The 22,236-nt window shown below is 41.0% G+C and overlaps 1 protein-coding gene and 1 long non-coding RNA gene across 3 annotated transcripts in view; one reads left to right on the top strand and one right to left on the bottom strand.

Annotated features, from left to right (window-relative positions):
* The window catches only part of LOC126081616 (uncharacterized), a 50,985-nt gene extending 44,461 nt beyond the window's left edge, over positions 1-6,524 (bottom strand). Inside the window, exons 1-2 of the long non-coding RNA XR_007518419.1 lie at positions 6,261-6,524; positions 2,817-2,965 (exon numbers count right to left, since the gene is read on the bottom strand). This is a non-coding gene — a long non-coding RNA (uncharacterized LOC126081616). The remainder of the gene's footprint in view (positions 1-2,816; positions 2,966-6,260) is intronic.
* Positions 6,525-6,941: 417 nt separating this feature from the next.
* The window catches only part of RCAN2 (regulator of calcineurin 2), a 355,550-nt gene continuing 340,255 nt past the window's right edge, over positions 6,942-22,236 (top strand). Inside the window, exon 1 of one of the 2 annotated variants that reach the window (XM_049893548.1) lies at positions 6,942-7,175. The gene's annotated coding sequence lies outside the window, so the exon portion shown is untranslated. The other variant, XM_049893553.1, reaches the window with a different exon arrangement.

Here is a 22,236-nt window from a genome sequence, read left to right as displayed (position 1 = left end):
GCAACTGGAAGGGATTCATATTTGTACGCATTCCAAAGAAAGGTGATCCAACAGAATGTGGAAATTATCAAATAATATCACTAATATCACATACAAGTAAATTTTGCTGAATATAATTCAAAAATAGTTGCAACAGGGAACTGTCAGAAATTCAAGCCAGATTCAGAAGAGAATGTGGAACCAGGGGTATCATTGCTGATGTCAGACGGATCTTGGCTGAAAGCAAAGAATACCAGAAAGATGTTTACCTGTGCTTTATTGACTATGTAAAGGCATTCTACTGTGTGGATCGTAACAAATTATGGATAACATTGAGAAGAATGGGACTTCCAGAACACTTAACTGTGTTCATGCAGAACCTGTACATGGACCAAGAGATAGTCATTTGAGTAGAACAAGGGGATACTCCACAGTTTAAAATCAGGAAAGGTATCCTTTCACCATACTTATTGAATCTGTATACTGAACAAATAATCCAAGAAGCTGGACAAGATAAAGAAGAATACGGCATCAGGGTTGGTGAAAGACTCATTAACAACCTGTGATATGCAGATGACACAACCTTGCTTTTGAAAGCAAGGAGGACTTGAAGTACTTATTGATGAAGATAAAAGACAACAGCCTCCAGTACGGATTACACCTCAACATAAAGAAAACAAAAATCCTTCACAACTGGACCAATAAGCAACATCATGACAAATGCAGAAAATACTGAAGTTGTCAAGGATTTCATTTTACTTGGATCCACAATCAACACCCATGGAAGCAGCAGTCAAGAAATCAAACGAAGTACTGCATTGGGCAAATCTGCTGCAAAAGACCTTTAAAGTGTTAAAAAAGCAAAGATGTCACTTTGAGGACTAAGGTAGAACTGACCCAAGCCATGATATTTTCAATTGCCTCATACATGCATGGGAAAGCTGGACAATGAATAAGGAAGACCTAAGAAGAATTGATGCCTTTGAATCATGGTTTTGGCCGAGAATATTAAATATATCATGGACTAGAATAATGAACACATCTGTCTTGGAAGATGTCTTGCCAGAGTGGTCTTTGAAAGTGAGGATGGTGAGATTTTGTTTCATGTACTTTGGACATGTTATCAGGAGGGACCAGTCTCTGGAGAAGGACATCATGCTTAGTAGGGTAGAGGGTCATCAAAAAAGAAGATGATCCTGGATGAGATGGACTGACACAGTGGTTGCAACAATGGGTTCAAACATAGCAATGACTGTGTGGATGGCGCAGCACCGGGCAGTGTTTGCTTCTGTTGTAAATATGGTTGCTATGAGTTGGAACCAACTCAACGGCACCTAACAGAACAGCAATACAGGGAAATAAAAAAAAAAAAAAGTACTACAAAAGCACTGAGAAGGAAGGCCTAGCTCATCCCATGTAGTCATTGAAAACGACTCCATTTTCTTACATACGAGAGAGAGACCCCTAAGGTCTTCAACCTGGCTACTTAAGTTTCACTCTGACTCAATTTACTGGGGTTGGACAAGTTACAATCTCTCTGTGCCTTGGTTCCTCATCTGTAAAATGGAAGTAATAATTGTGATGGCTAATTTTATATGTCAACTTGGCTAGGCTACCGTTCCCAGTTGTTTGGCCAAACGTTAGTCTAGTTGCTATTCCATAATATAATCTCTAATGTAAGCTGTAATTTAATTACCTTCTATAACGCAATCTAGTATAATGCAATTAATCAATTAGCTGAAAAGGGAATTTCCCTAGGGTGTGTTCTGCCTTCTGAATATAAACAGATATTTTGGCAGAACTTTACACTGCACTGTTCCTGTTGCCTGATCTGTGGGTCTTGGGATATAAGCCTGCAGGAGTCTTCAGCCTGTTACCTCATCTACAGATTTTGGACTTGTCAGTTCCCACAACTGCATGAGCCAATTCCTTTAAGTAAATCTCTCTCTCTATATGCTACCAGTTGGCATCAAGTCTAGGTGGACTCAAACTTCCAACCTTTTGGATTGCAGCTGAAGCCATTAGTTTGTACCACCCAGGGACTTCTCTCTCTCTTGCTCTCCTTCTGTGTGTGTGATTATATATATATATATACATATATATATATATATATATATATTTTTTTTTTTTTTTTTCCCCAAGTGGTGGTCCTTAGGCTGTAACCTCATTTATCAATGATTTGGATAAGAATGTAGGTAGCATACTTTGAAAATGTGTCAGAAGCACAAATCTGGGTGGTATATGAGATATTAAACACATTGGATATAAAATTAAGATCTAAAATGACCTTGGCTGATAGAAACATGGAATCGCTCTAATAAGAATTTTTTGTACAAGAATTCTACTTCACAGATAAAGAACAGGAGTGAGTTCTGGGAGAGAACTACTGTTTATTTAACATTAAAATACACAAAAAAGACTGAGGAATTATACCAAAAACCAAACCAGATGCCAACGAGTTGATTCTGACTCATGGTGACCCTACGTGTGTCAGAGTAGAACTGTGCTCTACAGGGTCTTCAGTGGCTGATTTTTTGGAAGTACATTGCTATGCCTTTCTTTCAAGGCACCTCTGAGTGGATTCCAACTGCCAGACTTTCAGTTGGCAGTCAAGTGCTTAACCATTTGTACCACCCAAGGATTCCCGAAGGATTATAGCAATGGTAAATTCAACATGAGTCAAAAGAGTGATGTGGCAGCAAAATAACCATATTTATTCTTAAGCAGAATTAACAGAAAAAGCATTCAGGACAATGGATATGATCGTCCAATTTTACCTTGATAAACGAGGTTAGGTCAGGCTACACATGGGCATTTCTATTCAATTCTTTACTTACAGTTCTGTTTCTTTCTTTCCTTCCTTGAAAGAAAGCAGTCTGGCAGGGGTTGGGCCCAGGAGAGGAGGGGATCAGAGTGAGGGTGGTCCAGTGGGAGTTGAGGCCTGTAGGCAGAAGTAATCTGAATGGGGCAGTGGCCCAGCAGAAGGCTGAAAAAATAAATAAATACACTGAGGATGATGGGAGTCATGCTTCTTATTATCAGAGAAGTATATACATTTGGAAAGGGGCAAAATGAGAATAAACCCTGTGATGTTGGATCAAAATTACAGTATTGGTATAAACTCATGGTTTTCAACATAAAGCTGTAGATTCAAAAATAAAGATGTAAATTTGTTTGTATACATACATATATGTATATGTGCATATGTGTGTGTATATATATACATATATATATACATACATATATGTTTGTGTAAATATACATATATCTTCAAGTCCTTCCACTGAGAGGACCTTGGAGTAGTAGCACACCAGCAGCAATAAGCCACACTTAGCACCCAGATCTTGGTGTTTAATTACCATTCTCCACTAAGGGGAACCAGAGCTTCGTGGAGAAATGGCTGATTCCAAGGTTTGGACTGACAAAGAATAAGTTGAACCTAGGATGTATTGTTGTTTCAGAATGTAAGAAAACACTTGAAGAATAATGGGGCTATGTCAAAAGACAAAGAGGCAAGTTTTGAGAGGCCTTCACTGGCCAAACATGGGATGAAGAGTACCAAAGTAAATAATGATAGTAACAAATTATAACACATTGAATAAAATAAGAATCTGTGAGTATACAGATATAAATAAATAAATAAATGAAATCTTCCTGTAGAATGACAACTAATAAATATAGAAAAACTGACAGAAAAACATTAATTAACACTAAAATCAGTGTGTGAAAGTAGAATGAAGAATGTGATTTTATGTGGTCTTCTAAAAAATACATTTAAAAGGGCAGACCATTAACTTTACAGAAGAAAAATCTGGTAGATATTGTCTTATTCAAGTACTCAAAATTAACACCACTAATTGTGCCCCCCTAAAATGTGTGTCAACTTGGGTAGGCCATGATTCCCAGTATTGTGTGACTGTTCACCATTTTGTCACCTCATGTGATTTTTCTACGTGTTGTAAATCCTACCTCTATGATGTTAATGAGACAGGGTGAGAGGCAGTTATGTTAATAAGGCAGGATTCAGTCTACAAGATTAGGTTGTACTTTGAGTCAATCTCTTTGGAGATACAAAACACAGAAGCCAGCAGAGAGACAGAGGGACCTTCTACCACCAAGAAAGCAGAGCCTAGAGCAGAGTGCGTCCTTTGGACCCAGAGTCCCTGCGCTGAGATGCTCTTAGACTAGGGGAAGATTGATGATGAGGACCTTCCTCCAGATCTGACAGAGACAGCAAGCGCTCCCCTCTAGCTGGTGCCCTGAATTCGGGCTTCTAGCCTCCTAAACTTTGAGGAAATAAATTTCTGTTTGTTAAAGCCATCGCTTTTGGTATTTCTGTTAGAGCAACAGTAGATATCTAAGATACCACCTGTAAAGGAAGAATCAACATCAGATGTCACACAACACAATGCAGTGAAAACAGTGTCACTTCTGTGATATTCTGGCTCAAAACACATAACCTCTGTCCAGTCATGAGGAAACATCAGACAAACACAAATAGAGGGACATTCTATAAAATGACTGGTACAAAATCTTCCAAACTGTCAAGGTTACTTTTTCAGATTGCAGGAGATTAAAGAGGCATGACAACTGGGTGAAATGGCATATCATCTCTTGGATTCCTTTGATAAAAGGGTCTCTCTGGCCAAAGGCATATGAGTTTTTTTTTTTTTTTTTTGTATATTTCTCGCAACTTGTTTGTAAGCTTGGAATTCTCTAGAAAGAAAGCAGTATAGTTACTGGGAAAACTATGTAGCCATAAAAAAAAAATACTGAAATTAATGACACGAGAAAAGATTTACTCATAAAAAAATTAAGTTAGCAAACACTATGGCTATGAAACAGTTCTACTCTGTCACTTGGGGTCACTATGACTCGAAATTGGCTCTAAAATTGGCCCCTAACAATAACAACAACAATGCATATAATAATTCAATTTCATTAAAAAAAAAACTATCTATAGATAACTATAGATATATGTAACCCATATAAAGTCTTGTTGCCTTGGCAGCCAGTCTCAGCAAAGTGACACAAATAACAACAGCAGCAGCAACAAAGGAGTAATCTGGTATCAAAATAATCGAAAAGTAATTTTAATACTTACTATAATCCCTTAAAATGTCAAAATAAGTATACATTCATGATGTGTAACTGGCAACTGGTACTATATATGCCAAGCATTGTGCCAGGTGCTTTACATGTATTAACTCATTTACTCCTCCCATTAAATACTGCCTTTTTCTACTTTTCAAAATTTTTACAATGAACATATTACTTCCATAACCAGAAAATTTTATTTGTAAAACTATACTTACAAAAATAGATTCTATGGAGATAAAAACCACCAGGATGGTGAAGTCTAGGAGCTACTCCAAGTAGGATTTTGTTTAAGGAACCGAGAATGTTTAACCTGGTAAAGGGGGCTGGGAGTGGGTAAGACATGAAGGCCATCTTCACATATTTGAAAGACAACCAACTGGAAGAGAAATTGGTCTTGGCATCTTTGGTTTCAAAAAGTAAGCGAGAACCTAGAGAAAATTCTACAGAGGCAAGTTTAATAAGGACGTGCTTTCAATAATTCTATTCAAAAACATGATTCATCTAAATCAATGAATATTTACACATTTATGTATTCAGTAGAAGTGGCTCAGTGGTTAAGTGCTGGGCTGCTAACTGAAAAGTCGGCAGTTTGAACTCACCAGCAGCTCCAAAGGAGAAAAGACCTGGCAATTTGCTCCAGTAAAGATTACAGCTTAGGAAACCCTATGGGGCTGTTTGTAACATGGGGTCACTATGAGTTGGAATCAACTAGATGGAGCACAACAGAAAGAAGTGCGAAGCTCTACCTCTTCTGTTAAAAAAAAAGAAAAAAACTTTTTTTTTTCTGTTAAAGCAAACAAAAATATGTCAACCTTGGAAAAAGCAATGTGGCGTATGGATTATTTCAAGGCAATTTTAACACTGTTAGGAAACCCAAAAGTGATAAAAAGGAAAAAGTCTATTTATGTTGCAATTAGAAAAGTGACAACACAAAAATTATTTAAATCTGTTGATTCATTTCCACACTCAGGTTGGGTTTGCACCTGCCCCCCCTTCTTCTTTCCATTCCCCCCACTTTCCCTATTATGATCTTCTGCATTCCTGACATTCTCTTGCCCTCACACATCTCAGCCCCGTCCATATCTGTGCCACCCCTAAGGCACATGCATCCTCCCGCTCTGAACCGCTTTATTTTCTGAAGCAGAGACTTCCACCGGGGTTAACTTTGTTTAGTAACAGACCTGGATTCTGTTTCACCTTCAGCCGTTTGCTGTGAGATATCAGCCTCCCACTTCTTGTGTCACGGGCTATGACACAATAGGAGTCCTTGAAGCCCGAGCCCGACTGTCCCCAAGTCTGGTGGCTGCAAATCCCGGAGAGTCTGTGAAGCGCGCGCAGGGCACCTTCAGCCGCGTGGGCAGGGCTGGGAGCCGGGCTTCCGCCAGAGGGCGCCAGAGCACAGCCCGCGCAGACTCCCAGGAGGACCCACCAGAGGCTTCCCGACCTCTCAGTTAGCCCGAGTTGGGTGGCTCAGTCACCTTGTAAGAAGATTCTCTCTCCCAGCACCCTCACCCTCAGTTTGGCTCTCTGTCCGTTTGTTCTTTGCTATCAGTGTCCAGTCAACCTTAGCTTCAGAATCAGCCCCTCCCCACCCCGACCCTCAAGGAGGCCCCTAACCCGGGCGTGACCCCAAGGAGCCCTCTCTTTGCTGAAGCCCCAACCCCTGCCTCCTCGGTCGGGTCCCAGAGGATCCTAGCCCCCTCCCTGGCACCTGGAGTAGAAAGGAGGGGTTGTGGGGCTGAAAGCACGGTGGGAGTCGGGAGGGGAGTGGGTCGGGGACCCGGAAGGGCGTTGGGTCAGGGGGGAGGGGATGAGAGGAGGCCAGACAGGGGCTTTTGCTTTCCTGGGGTCTGATTGGAGGTTGGCCCGATGAGTCGGAGCTGGGGGCGCGCCCATCTCCGCTAGCTCCTGTGAGAGCCGCTGGCTCGGCCCCTCCCCGGAGCCGCTTTGTCCCGGGTGACGGCGGCCGAGGTTGCGGGGAGGAGCGGGCAGCAGAAGCCTTAGACCCACGGACCGGCGGACCGGGAGACCGGGAGGCGGGGCGCGCAGCGCACGGCACCGCGCCCGCCCCCACGCGCGCTCGCACCGGCGGGCAGGTGAGCAGGCAGCGCCGCGCCCGCAGTCGCCAGCCCCCGCGGACCGCCCGAGCCACCGCCTCCGCCGGCGCATCACGGACGCCCAGCAGGTCGGTTATGTAACCGCGCCAGCCCGGCCGGCCCCTGCACCCTGTCCCGCCCCGGCTGCGGGCGGCGCCCTGGCGGTGCCGGGGGACAGCGGCAGGGGGCTGGAGAGCGCGGCCGTGTTTGGGGGCTGGGTAGGGGGAGAAGGGGGGTCTTCTTGGTCAAGTTGTCAGTTCCCGAGAGGACAGTGAGGACGGAGGTCTCCCTTGACCCGCCCATCTAGAGGGCGCGGGTCTGAAGGAGCCCCTGGCCACATTCGGAGTGGCGGAAGGGTTCAGCTTCCCAGTAGCAGCAGGTGTATAAGTGGAGGAGCGAGAATGACGCGGTGTGATTCTCAGGACGGAGACTTGAAGAGGGGTTAGGGGAGGTGCACTGGACGCGGGGAGAAACCAGAAACAGGAAAAAAGGTGCTTTCCCAGTGCTTAGGGGAAAGTGCTGGGGAAGGGGGTAAGCGCTTTCAGGCACAGCGGGCTGGGAATTGTCCTGCCAGGGATTAGCGGGCTTGGGTCATCTAAAAATAACTTCAAGTTTGAAAAGTGAAATGGACGGGAGCGCGGTGTGTAGGGTTCGTCCTGCCTGTGGGATGCTTCGCCCTAGAAGTCGCGGGAGGGAGCAGGCAAATCGTAGCCGCCTATCCCGAGGCTGCCTCCCAGTCTCACTGGTTTCCAGGGCGCCTCGGCTTGACTTTTAGTTAACGATTTGTTCTCCAAGGCGCTACTGCCTTCTTATCCCAAAATGATTTATGTAGAGTACATGTTTTGAATCTTTACATTGAGATAAAGGTGTTAAATGGACGTCTAAAGCGTAGTCTGTGAAGACATCCTTTTCTTTGCTAAGTCTCCTTTAAGTAAGAAGGAAAGTTTCTGGGGCTCCTTTTAAACATACAGTTGGAGATAAAAGGATGTTAAAGCATTCCAGCCCACCCTTCTCCCTCATTTCAGCCAGAATCCGACATAAATCATCCCAGAGAGGGGATGCTTTAGGAAAAATTGGACGTTCTGGATAGTGCGACTCAACTTTCACGCCTCCACCCTTCTCCTTTACATCAAGGTCAAGACACAAAACGTAGGGCACTGCTTGCTGACAGGCCTTCTCCATTCTGGGGGCACCATGAAGTTGGAAGTGCACAGAAACTGGAAAGGATCAAGAAGCAGATCAGCATGGCTGGATCAAGGCAAAGGCTTAGACATTTGGCTGCTTTTCAGAGTCTACTCATTGATTTTCTTTAGCCTTAGAGTTCTTAGATAAGTAGGATCAGTCACTGAGTTCAATTAGTCTGAAATGTGAGTTGCACTTTGCTTTCAAATCCACTGCAAATCAGATCGGCATTTATTGAGCATCTACTGCCCTTTTTTACTGCCCAGATCCAGTCCATAGCAGTTTGTCAGGGAAAAGTGTCCTCAACTAAAGCTACAGGATTCCAAGAACACTCAAAACGCTTTGTGTGTGCAGGTCCTGCAGAATGCATCTGAAATCTGGGAGGATGTGGTTCTCTCTCCAGTGACGAATGTTTAACAGACATAAGTGGGAACTTGAGAACTTTGTCATTTACAAGTACTCATCTCACTCATTTGAAAACTGCTTGCATAATCATTTGTAGATAGCCATATGTAGATGGTCATATGTATTGCCGAAATTAGCTTTCTCTTCATTTAGACCAACTTTGACATTCACTGAGGTCTGATTTTCCTATTCCTTTTATTTTCCATGCCATCCACTCATTAGTTTATTCAACAGGTATGTATTAAGCCACTACTGTGTGCTAGGCAGGCCCCGTACCAGAGGCTAAAAGAGTGGGGCTGATGCCTCTCAGAACTCAAACTAGCAGAAAAGAAGCATGAGAAAAGAAATGATAATGATTCAGGGTGATGAGTGTTTCACGGGGATAGAAACAAGTGGGGGGAAGGTGGAGGGAATCTGGAAGGGTTTGCAGAGGAGTTCATGAGCAGACTGGACCTCAGGAGGCAGAATAGTTCTCTAGAGAAGGGGATTAGGCATTCCATGTGGAAGGAACAGCAGAAGCATACTGCAGAAGGGTCATATTCAAAGAAATCTAGGTGTCCTGAGGTTGGGGGTGGGGGGCGGTGACAGGAGAGTTTCGGGAGGCTTCAATGAGCTGAAGAGAAGAAATCATGCAGCCTTTATGGGAGAAAGGATTTAATCTAGTTTGTGGTTCATAAAGGTGAATTTGGAGGTGGTAGGGAGGTTGGTGTTAATGAGGAATGAGCTCAGATTTTAGACTCTTAGAGTAGTAGAGGCAGAACATGAAGTGTGCCTGAGGAAGGAAAGCGGGGAGAGAGCTACTGGAGAGTTATTTCAAAGGGAGAATCAATGGCACTTGGTCACCAAGTGGGTGGAGTATGGAAATGAGGGCTTAGATTATCTAGATGGATGGCAGGCTTTTAAGTGAGTTAGGGAGTAAATGAGAAGGGGCATGGTTTGAGCAAGATGAGGAGTTTTGTTTTGAATATCCAAATGAAAATGCTCAGTGGGCACTTTTATTTTCAAAGGTAGGTTCATTCCTGATGTTATCCTTCTGCTGCCCTTGCTCACTTCATTCCTGAGACTGTGCAGGATTGCGTTTTGAGAAGAAGGTGATTTTGATAGCAAAAAATTGTTTCTACTTTCAACCCCAAAAGCCAAAGTATTAACTCTCAGTTACTGGAACTGCTTAGTAGTAGTAATAATAATAATTACGATGAATAATGTCTAACATTTATTGAGTGCTTACTGTGTGCTAGACACAAAGAATTCAGAGCTCCACATGGATTATCACATTTGATCCTCATGATAATTTATGAGGCAGGCACTGTTGTTACTCTTACATAGTTGGCAAGAAAATGAAGGCAAAGAGAGTGTACCTTGTCTCTGGCACACAGTTAGAGGTACACCCAGGGTTCGAGTCCATGCAGTCTGACCTGTACTCTAAATCACTCATGTGAATTAATAACATTTAAATAATCACTGTGTGTGCTTTTTACCCTTTGCTTGAATATTTGCGGGTAATGCCATACAAGAGTGGGTAGTAACTGAGAGTCAGGAGTCCTGGCTCTCATCAGGGCTTTGTACCTTATTTGCTGTGTGATCTTTGCAAAGTCACGTCCCCTGTCTGGGTTTTAGTTATTTTTAATCTGTATATTGATGGGGGAGGAGGTTGACTAGGTGGCCTGAGGAACCCTGGCATTCTGATGCCCTGCTGTCCTATCTCTGTTCTACTACTGATGTGGGTTACTGATGTGCCTGCCTGCCCACTTTTAGAATAGGAATACTTCTAAAAGGATTAACTCAAGCAGTGGCCTATCCTTAACAGCTTGATATGAACTAGTATCTATTGGGGGTGCCTGATGTAGGGGAACCCATTTCAGGAAAGAAAACCCTGGATAGGCACTGAAATGTGGGAATACACCATAGTCACTATGGGACTTAGTGTCCTCTTCAAAATGGGAGATTAATACACATTATAACCTTGTGGGAATTGAAACATATAACATAAATCAGGCATTGCACAGTTCTGCCTCATTGAAGGTGCTCAGTAAATGGGTATCTTCAACCCCTGCCCCCAGGGTCACAGACTTGCAGAAAGGGAAGATAGAGTGTTTCTGAAGACAAATTTCTCCTACATCATAGTTCGGTAAGCACCACTCATTAGTTGGACATTATCTATCTAGAATGAAGTTGTCAGGGATTTCATCTTACTTGGCTCCACAGTCAATGCCCATGGAAGCAGCAGTCAAGAAATCAAGTGACATATTGCATCGGGTAAATCTGCCGCAAAAGACCTCTTTAAAGTGTTAAAAAGCAGAGATGTCACTTTAAGGACTAAGGTGTGTCTTACCCAAGCCATTGTGTTTTCAGTTGCCTCAGACGCTTGCAAAAGCTGGACAATGAATAAGGAAGACCAGGGAAGAATTGATGCATTTGAATTATGATGTTAGTGAAGAATATTGAATATACCTTGGACTGCCAGAAGAATGAACCAATCTGTTTTGGAAGAAGTACAACCAGAATGCTCCTTAGAAGTGAGGATGGCAAGACTTTTTCTTAAATTCTTTGAATGTGTTATCCGGAGGGACCGGTCTCTGGAGAAGGACATCATGCTTGGTAAAGTAGAGGGTCAGCAAAAAAGAAGACGACCGTCAATGAGATAGATTGACGTCGTGGTTGCAACAATGGGCTCAAACATAACAATGATTGTGAGGATGGAGCAGGACCGGACAATGCTTCGTTCTGTTGTGCATAGGGTCACTATGAGTTAGAACTGACTCAACAACACCTAACAACAACAACATCTGTCTCTCAACCAAGAAATATATATTGGGAATACAAAAACATGGCACGTTAAGTACTTTTCAAAATATGAATCTCTCAAGAATTTATTAATCAAATACCCTCTTAGGTATAAATGAAGCTTCAACACTGCACAACACAGAGTTTTGAACTCTTCTTTTTGCAGCTTATAAACAGGCCAGGATTGCTGTTCAAAAGAAGTATTACCTGGGGTGGTTGATCCTGGCACCAATTTTGTGGCATAGAATATACAGAAGGAACAGTGTCCTGTTCTGTGTGTATCTGTGCACACTTATGCATCTGTCTTCATGAAGAGCTTTCTGCCTTTGCCTATAAATGTTCATTGTCTTTTCACCTCTGTTACTAACTGCCAGATGTCATATGTTATACGTTAAAATTAATTAATCTAGCTGAGGATTTTTTTTAAAAGATAGGAGCTTTAAACTCAACAGAAGCTACTTTTCAGTACTTTTAAAAATAATCAAATGTGTGACTGTGAGTGGCCCTATTCTACTAGAATTTAAAGACAAGTTTCCGAAACTAACTCAAACTTCCTGCAGTTCAGGATGCCCATAGAAAATATTTTCTGTAGTAGGGATTGAAAGGGACTTAGTTTTAAAAACCTATCTCCTCATGTCCACCTCGCCTTGACCGGGGAATAAAACATGGGGATTGGCAGCTTTGGAACGTATGCATAAAAAGACATTTTAGCAGTAGCTGCTGGACAAAAGAATTGTATACTTTTAGGGCTGCATCCTTGCTTTTAAAAATAATTTGTTTGTTGTTGTCGAAAATATACACAGCAGGACGTACACCAATTCAACATTTACTACATGTGTGGTTCACTGACATCAATTATGTTCTTCGAGTTGTGCAACCGTTCTCATCCTCCCCTGCCAAATTGTTCTTCCCTGTTAACTTGAATTTATTGCCCTCTAAGCTTCGTATCTAACCTCTCTAGTTGCTGTTGTCCATTGGATTCAGTACAGGTAGTTGTTTGAAAGAGGACAATGCTGGTTTTGTTTTATTTATTTATTTTTTTACTGTTGCTTTAGTTCTTTTGTGGGAATAACTGCTTCATTGTTTCATGTGAATGAGACATGCCTGCTACAAAATTGTGTAAGTTCTTCAAGGTCATGGACCATGCTTTATTCTTCTTTTACTGTCTGGACTCACAGTGTTGGGCCCAGAGCTGGAGTAAAGCATACAAGCCTGGAGTTGGCATGAAAAGGCCTGGATTCCAACCTTGGTGTTGTCACTTCCCAGCTATGTGACCTTGAGCTTCCTGTTGATCTAATAGTTGTAGAAGCTGGCATTTGTTGAATGCTGCCCCTATTCCAGACACTGTGCTCAGCATGTTACATACATTATCTCATTTAATCCTTAAAGCCACTCCATGAGATGGGTATTATCATCACTATGTACAGATGGGCACTCCTCACAGCTCAGGGGGAATAAGCCATTCAGTGTTGGTCTCTGAGTTGTCATTTTCTTATCTGTACAAATAGGAAAATAATACTTGTTCTGCCCAACTTACAGAGTTGTGGGGGCGAAATGCTCTGAAGTTTGTGACTGATGAAAAATGTAATGCTCTGCACAGATGTGATGGTCAGTGTCACAGTAGGAACTGCCGAAAAGATCGCTTATAGTTGGGCCTGGGGTAGCACCACGTCTGTGAGAAGAGGGAGGCCCTCTGTACCTTGTGTTATTGGTGGTATTAATTATCTGTTTACTACATTAAGAAAACTTTTCTTGCCCTATTCTTTGGTGGAAGAAAGGTCTGGTAATCTACTTACAAAAAAAAAAAAAGGTATTGAAAACCCTATGAAGCACAGTTCTACTCGGACATACATGGGGTTGCCATGAGTTGGAGTCAACTATGGCAACTTGTTTTATTCTTTGGTAGATTGTTTTAGCATGCTATCTCTTTCAAGGGTAACTTATTGGTTGTCAATACAAAGAATGGGCCAGACCATGGAAAGAGGTCTGCTGGTGAAGGAGGATGGAGAGCGTGGCTTGCAGGGACTAGGTAAGTGCTGGAGAGGTATTTCCATATAAACAGAGAAGCCAGAACCAAGGTTGAGGAAGGGACAGGCACCAAGCAAAGCGCAAGAAGGGAGAAGTCATTAACTAGGTTTATATCACAGATGAATGACAGGCAGGACATGGTGTCTGCTCAAGATACTCAGAATATGTCTCAGTGTCTGCTTAGGTCTGTCCATTCATCAGGAAAGCGTGGGACCCTTGGCTTTGATTTTTCAATGGCTTATTTTTCCTGAACATGTGTTCTTTCTATTCAAATGTTAGAAAACACAGAAAATCATAAAAAATAAAGTCACACATTTTACTGCCAGAAAACGATAATTACCATTGATATATTTTTTATTGAGGTGAAATTCATATAATGTAAGATTAACCATTTAAAAGTGGACAGTCCAGTGGCATTTAGTACATTCACAGTGCTGTACAACCACATTAGGGTTCCAAAATATTTTCATGAGCCCAAAGGAAGCCCTGTATCTGTAAGGAGGTTAACCCCATCTCCCCCTCTCCCCAGGCCTGGGAGCCACCAGCTGTGCTCTGTATCTATGGACTTACCTGTTCTGAACATTTCAAATACAATATGTGACCTTTTGTGTCTGGCTTCTTTCACAAGTGTCATCTTTTCCAGATTCATCCACATTGTAACGTGTATTCGTACTACATTCCTCTTTATGGCTGAATAGTATTCCATTGTTTGGATATATCACAATTTGTTTATGCATTCATTTTTTGATGAACATTTGTTTTTTTTCCTAGCTTTCGGCTATCGGGAATAGTGCTGCTATAAACATGAGTGTTCACGTATTTGTTCGAGTACCTGTTTTCAAGGTGACCTGTTTTATATTGATTGATTTTCTTATGTATATCTATCCTTGCATTCCTGGGATAAATCTCACTTATCATGGTGTATGATCCTTTTATTATGCTATTCAGTTTGATTTGCTAGTATTTTGTTGAAGATTTTTGTATCTATATATACAGGGGATATTGTTCTGTAGTTTTCATTCCTGTGTTATCTTTGTTGGCCTTGGTGTCAGGGTAATGCTGGCCTTATAAAATGAGTTAGAAAGTGTTCTCTCCTGTTTTATTTTTTGGAAAAGTTCGAAAAGGATTAGTATTAATTCTTCTTTAAATGTTATATAGAATTCACTGGACTTTTCTTTGCTAGGAGGTTATTTTTTCATTACTGATTCAATCTCTTTAATAATTATATTCAGATTTTCTATTTTTTCTTAAGTCGGGTTTGGTAATTTGTGTTTTTTAGGACGTTTTCCATTTTAGTTAGGTTATCTAATTTATTGGGGGTACAGTTGTTCCTACTATTGATTTATAATCCTTTTTGTTTTATGTAACATTGATAGTAATGTCCCCATTTTCATTTCTTATTTTAGTTATTTGCATCTCCTGTTTTTTTGGTCAGTATAGCTAAATGTTTTTCAGTTGTTTTTTTTTTAATAGTTTCAAAGAACCAAGTTTTAATTTCATTGATTCTTTCTGTTATTTTGCTATTTTTTATTTCATTTATCTCCACTCTATTTTATTCCCTCTGCTGGCTTTGCATTTAGTTTGCTCTTCTTTTTGTAGTTTCTTAACATATAAAATTAGGTTAGATTTTTCTTCTTTTTTGAATGTAGATGATTACTGCTCTACATTTTCCTCTGAGCATTGCTTTCGTAACATTCCATCATTTTGGTATACCCTGTTTCCGTTTTCATTTGCCTTTAAGTATTTTCTGATTTCCCTTGTGATTTCTTCTTTGACCCATTGGTTGTGTAAGAGTATGTTTAACCGTGGTGTACTTGTGAATTTTACAGTTTTCCTTCTGTTACTGATTTCTAGTTTCATTCCATTGTGGTCAGAGAAGTTTTTAAATATTTTTTTCCTATAATTTCAACTTTTTAAAAATTTACTGAGACTTGTTCTGCGGCCTAGTATATGATCTTTCCTGGAGAGTGTTCCGTGTGCACTGGAGAAGAAAGTATATTTTGCTGTCGTTGGGTGGAGTGTTCTGTATGTCTTTTAGTTGGTTTGTAGTGTTGTTTAAGCCCTTTATTTCCTTACTGAGCTTCTGTCTGGATGCTCTATCCATTATTGAAGGTGAGATATTCAAATTTCCAGTGATTATTTCTCCCTTCAACTCTATCAATATTTGTGTCATATATTTGGGGTCTCTGTTGTTTGGTGTGTATGTGTTTATAATTGCTATATCTTCGTGATGAATTGACCCTTTTATCAATATATAATGGCCTTCTTTGTTTATTGTGACACTTTTTTATTTAAAGCCTGTATTGTCTGATGTTACTATTAACATTTCAGTGTATTTCCTTTCAATCATTTTTCAGATGCATATTTTTATGGGGTTGAGATCATATTGTGTATAGAATTTCGTATTCTGTGCATTTCACCAAACATTTTAGATAACTCTTCAGGTAAGGCAGACATTCTTCAAGAACGTTATTTTTAGTAGCTGTGTGGTATTTGTGTGTATAATTTCACTGTAATTTATTTACCTTCTCCTCTATTGTTGGAGATTTAGATGGGTCCCAAATCATTCAAAATATCATAAATAATGCTGTGATGAACATCTTTGAGTATATTGTAAAAGATGTGTTTTGGATTATTTTCTTAGGCTAGATTGCTAGGAGTGGAATTATCAACCCAAATGGATGGACCTTGTTAAGTCTCGTTCTACATATTGAATTGCTTTTGTTTCTTGAGCAAATTGTACCAGTGAGCACCCTCACAAGTAATGCATGAGAATGCAGGTTTGCCCTCTGCCCAGCTTGTAAACAGGTGAAGTTAAGGGCTGACTGGTGTTAGTGCCTTTCAGAGTTAACCCCACTCTGGGAATATTTGCGCCTAACAGTTGCTTCAGGAGATTAAGCCTTCTTTATGGGGGTTGAGGATGGGTGGGTGGGAATCTCAGAGGTTCAGTATGCATGAGTGTTGGAGAGTTGATTTTAGTGGAGCAGCTTCTTTCTTGTTGGTTCTCTTATCAGAGGCCTAGCATATGGTTGCCATAGCCTGTGTGAAGGGCTGACCGCTGGCAGGTGTGGTTGGAGCCTGTTGAGCTACTGACTTAAGTAGAATAAAGTAAATTCTGCTTAAATGAGAACTGTGCTCCCTAATCCAAGCTCACTTCAGTTTGCTTTTCTGGCTTCTCAGTTCAGCAAAACAAAGTTTTCAAAGCCTGAAAAATATTAACAGCAAATATGGGTGCTCGTTTATAGTCGTTCTGTTGTTGGTTTAATTGGTTTCCCTTCCACTGTTGGCAGGGCCTTTTGGGCTAGCCTCAGAAGAGTATGGCTTTCTTCACCTTCCACTAAATGATGAACAATGAGTAAACCATTTTGAATAAAGAACTGTTGTTGTAGTTGTTAGGTGGAGCTGAGTCACTTTAGATTCACAGCGACCCTATGTGACAGAGTAGAACTACCCCACAGGGTTTTCTAGGCTATAATCTTTATGGAAGCAGGTCACCAGGTTTTGTTCCCGAGGAGCCACTGGGTAGGCTGAACTGGAATCTTGCAGTTAACAGCTGACCACTTAACCATTATGCCACCAGGACTTCTTGAATAATGAATCAGGGTGTGTATTTTTATGCAAATAATGTGAGCCTTCTATATTTGTTTGCCAACTTTACCCTCTCCCTGTGAGGTATTTTCCTAAGCACCCACTATGCCAATTTTTTTTACATGTTGCTGTAAAAAAAATTAGCATAGGGTGCTTAGGAAAATACCTCGAAGGGGGAGGGCATAGTTGGCAAACAAACATAGAAGGCTCACATTATTTGTGTAAAAATGTGATAATCAGTTTGAAACTTCTTAGTCGATTCTGACTCACAGCAACTCTCAAGGACAGGGTAGAACTGCCGCATAGCGTTTTCAAGGAGCGCCTGGTGGATTTGAACTGCCGACCTTTTGGTTAACAGACATAGCTGTTAACCACTACGTCACCAGGGTTTCCAAAACTCAGACAGTCATAATTCTAGCATTTTACTTGGATGACTTATCAAAGAATCCCTTTCAAAAAAAGTCTCTACATTCACTATTTTGATTATATTGACCAATTTCATGTAAATAGGCAATTTGAATTAACTCCCCCATAAAATTATCTGGAAAGCAGTCTAAATCTTACTTTGAGTTCTGTAGCTATTAAAGTTAAAAGCCCAGTAATGTCTGGCCAGTAACAAATCAGAGTCCAGCTGATGCTTCTCTTGTGAGGTTTAATAATTTGTCAAGTAAGAAATCGTATATTTGATTAACAGTATCAGATCGTGAATTTGGGAATAGTGGATGGTAAATTCAGATAAATTAATGGTAGTTCAAGCAAAATTTTATTTGCTCAAAAGGAAAATCTCTTAGCCTTGATAAGACAAGTGAAAGCAAAGTCCTGTTGTTGTTGTCAGGTGCCATTGAGTCACTTCCAACTCATAGCAACCCTATGCACAATAGAACGAAACACTGCCCGGTTCTGCACCGTCCTTACAATCATTGTTATGCTTGAGCCCATTGTTGCAGCCACCCTGTGAGTCCACCTTGTTGAGGGTCTTCCTCTTTTCCGCTGACCCTGTACTTTGCTAAGCATGATGTCCTTTTCCAGAGACTGAACCCTTCTGACAACATGTCCAAAGTATGTAAGACGCAATCTCGCCATCCTTGCTTCCAAGGAGCATTCTGGTTGTACTTCTTCTAAGACAGGTTTATTTGTTCTTCTGGCAGTCCACGGTATATTCAATATTCGCCAACACCACAATTCAAATGCATCAGTTCTTCCCTGCTGTTCCTTATTCATTGTCCAGCTTTCACATGCGTATGATGCGGTTGAAAATACGATGGCTTGGGTCAGGTGCACCTTAGTCTTCAAGGTGACACCTTTGCTCTTGAACACTTTAAAGAGGTCCTTGACAGCAGATTTGCCTGATGCAATGCATCTTTTGATTTCTCGACTGCTGCTTCCATGGCTGTTGATTGTGGATCCAAGTAAAATGAAATCTTTGACAACTTCAATCTTTTCTCCGTTTATCATGATGTTGCTCATTGGTCCAGTTGTGAGGATTTTTGTTTTCTTTAATCCATACTGAAGGCTGTGATCTTCGATCTTCATTAGTAAGTGCTTCAAGTCCTCTTCACTTTCAGCAAGCAAGATTGTGTCATCTGCATAACGCACCAATCCTGGTGCCCCATTCTTCTTCATATAGTCCAGCAAATAATCCGAGAAGCTGAAAGCAAAGTACTAGTTCATAAATATGTTGATTTTTTTTCCTGCTGTGGATATTAATGATATTCAGTTGATCTTTTATGATATATAAACCACCATTCATAAAAAGTTTAAGTTTTGGTTCGGGAAAATATTTAGCAAATGGCATATTACAAGTATGTTTATTTGATATTCTTTATTTTCTTATTTCTCTGTCTCTTGGCAATTTCAATTCTGCATACAGCTGTTGTTTAGCATTAAATTTCAAAATTTGACAAGGTGACATATAGGTGAAGCTCTAAATTGAAGTGTATGCTCTGTCATATTTTCAAAGGCTTACCTTCTGACCTTTTGTCTCGGTACCACAGCTCAAGAAGATCACCCTCCCCGCTCCCCCCCCCCCAAACCGGGAATTCTTGGCTGGAACCTTGGGCACTGGTTTGGCTTCAGACTCCTGGGCTTTCAGGGTGAGGAGAGGGGATGCCTTCTAGTTCTGGTTTGGAGTCACACTGGGAGGTCAGAGTTGTTCTGGAATGATGGAGGTCAGGAAGGCTTTCATAGCCTTACACATGTACAGACCAATTTGGAAAGGTTGGCTCCAGGTGGAGGGGAGATAGATGATAAACTGGAACAGTTCAGACCAGCAACTGTGTGAAATCTGCTTAGACTATTAAACTGGAAACTCGAGACATTAAGAAATGTAGGATGGCTCAGTTTTTGTTAGCTACCATTGAGTCAGCCCCCGTTGAGTCAGCGGAACACTGCTGGGTCCTGCACCATCCCCATGATCAGTTGCGTATTGGACTGTTGTGATCGATAGGGCTTGCATGGGCTGATTTTTGGAAGTAGATTGCCAGGCCTTTCTTCCTACACTGTCTTAAGGGAAACTTGGCTGAACTCTGTTCAGCATCATGCAAGCCCCACTGACAGAAGTGTAGTGGCTGCACATGATGAGCTCAGTTATATACAAGTGAAATCAGTAGCTCAAATGGGACATGGGGCAGTCTGCAGTGGCCCTGTGGATGCATGTGGATGTCACTCCGGTCCTTCATACTCCTTTTTATTAACCTAAACAGCTCCCGAGAGGTCACAGTGACAAGGACTGTAGGGAATGAGCCTGTATGGTTCATGGAATGACCTTCAGGGACTTAAATATGTTGATGGTGGCTCCTTGTGATGCATCTAGTTTTATTTTTTAAAGTAACATTTTAAATTTCATATTTAACTGGAATTATATAGCCCCATGGAGCCCTGGGGGTACAGTGGTTAAGAGCTACTGCTGCTAACCAAAAGGTCAGCAGTTCAAATTCCCCAGCTGCTCCTTGGAATCCCTACGGGGTAGTTCTACTCTGTCCTATAGGGTCGTAGTGAGTCAGAATCCACTTGATGGCAACAGGTTGTATATAGTCCCTGGGTGGCACGAACGATTTGCTCTTGGCTACTAACCGAAAGGTTGGCAGTTTGAACCCACCCAGTAGCACCATGGAAGAAGTGCCTGGCAATCTGCTTTTGTAAGGACTTTAGCCAAGAAAACCCTATGGAGCAGACACATGGGATTGCCACAAGTCAGAATTGACTCAGTGGCAACAGGTTTGATTTTTAGTTTCATACTTATCACAAAGGCTTTAGTTTTGGGTGATATGGACCAAAATGGTGTCATGCTTCCCTCATCCTTCAGTGTCACTTTCCACCCTTCATTTAACCTCTTCTTCTTAGCTCTGCCATTACCACGTCCTCACAACTACATCTGGCTATTGTCTTACAATTCAAGCCAAGGTGTGATACTATGAGAAGGTTATTTTATCTGAACATGATTAGAAATATCCTAATGGATATTCATGAAAACCAATCCTAGGTATTTTTATGACAGTATGAATTTCAAGGGCATACCTTATAGGAAAGAAAATCCAAAGCATACTTAAGGTTAGAGACCTTCACCTGGCTGGTGTTCTGGCTCCATTTCCAGCCTGGTTTGGTGGATTTGCCAACTGATCACAATAGCACCCTTTCCCACCCTCGATCGCCAGCTCTCTATGGATTATTCTGGTTCCGGAAAAGAGGTCCCAGATTGTAGCAGAATCCTCCCTCTCCCTCTGTCCAGGAGGTTCCCTCTGTCCTCATTCTGCTCAGACAGCATCATCTCAGGAATCCTAAGGTTTTGAAAAGCTAAAATAATGCCACCTTCTCTCAAAAGAATGGAAACATATAAATAGGTAGAGATACAGATAACCTTTCTTCTCCAAAAATGAGGAGGGGTGTTCACAGAATAGCCTATAAATGTTTAGCTAAAGGTACGTTTTTAATATTTAGGGGGAAAAAAAAGCAGCAGTAGCAACTGGTAGTCATTTGAGAGCAGTCGGTGAAGTGGGCATTATCTAGTTTGGTAAGGGATCATCTCCAAGATAATACTTTTCTTTGCCAGATGTTTTTGATTCAGTTTAATTATTCCATTTTTGATCAGTCCAGTCCTTTTTGTGATTTTTCATAAAACCAAAACCTGTTGCTGTTGATTCATTTCTGACTCATGGAGACCGTTGTGTGTCAGAGTAGAACTGTGCTCCATAGGGTTTTCAGTGGCCGATTTTTTAGTAGATCGCCAGGACTTTTTTCTGAGGTGCCTCTGGTAGATTTGAAACTCCAACCTTTGTACCACCGAAGGACTCCAGGGATTTTCAATAGCAATAAAATTAGGCTTCCACTTTCTTTTAGGTTTGTGTTCTATTCTGTTCAGATGTTTATATGTAGCCTTTTTATTTTTCAGGAACCCTGATGATGCAGTGGCTAAGAGCTTGGCTGCTAATCAAAAGGTTGGCAGTTTGAATCCACCAGCCACTCCTTGGAAACCCTATGGGGTAGTTCTACTCTGTCCTGTAGTGTCGCTATGAGTCAAAATTGACTCAATGGCAACAGAGTTTTTTTTTATTTCATGTTTTCCTAATCATTGCTTAAACAATCCATTCCTGTATTTTTTTTCTCATCCTAGTATTTTTAATGGTTTATTTTTAAGACAATATTCTAATGCTATGATATAGTTATTCTTGTTATAGGGTGTCTGTCAGTCATATCTTTTGTCAATCATGTCAGTGTAAATGCTGCCAAATATACATATTTCTTTTCCAAATTGCAAATTGAATTTTTAATGGCTACTTATTAAGAGAACCCCAGGAGACCAATAATAATAATTGAGACATTGCCTCTAGAAACTAGATATTATTTCATCAGTTTTCTATTCTAATAAATAATGAACCATCAAATTGTTTATAAAGAAATCAAAAGTTCTTATAATAAATAGCAAACTGAGAAGCAATTGCATACAATTTGCAGATACAGAGTGTTAAAGAAATGCTGGATATAATAATCAGAATAAGACCTGTTTTACTAATGAGAACCAATTTAGAACACTTTGCAACTGTGTTAAGTTATAATTTGATGTTCTCCCATCTCCACT

Source organism: Elephas maximus, chromosome 1, assembly GCF_024166365.1.
Source record: "Elephas maximus indicus isolate mEleMax1 chromosome 1, mEleMax1 primary haplotype, whole genome shotgun sequence".
NCBI classification, from domain to species: domain Eukaryota; kingdom Metazoa; phylum Chordata; class Mammalia; order Proboscidea; family Elephantidae; genus Elephas; species Elephas maximus.
The sequence above is the reverse complement of the archived record's forward strand: the minus strand, read 5'-3'. Positions and strand labels throughout refer to the sequence as shown.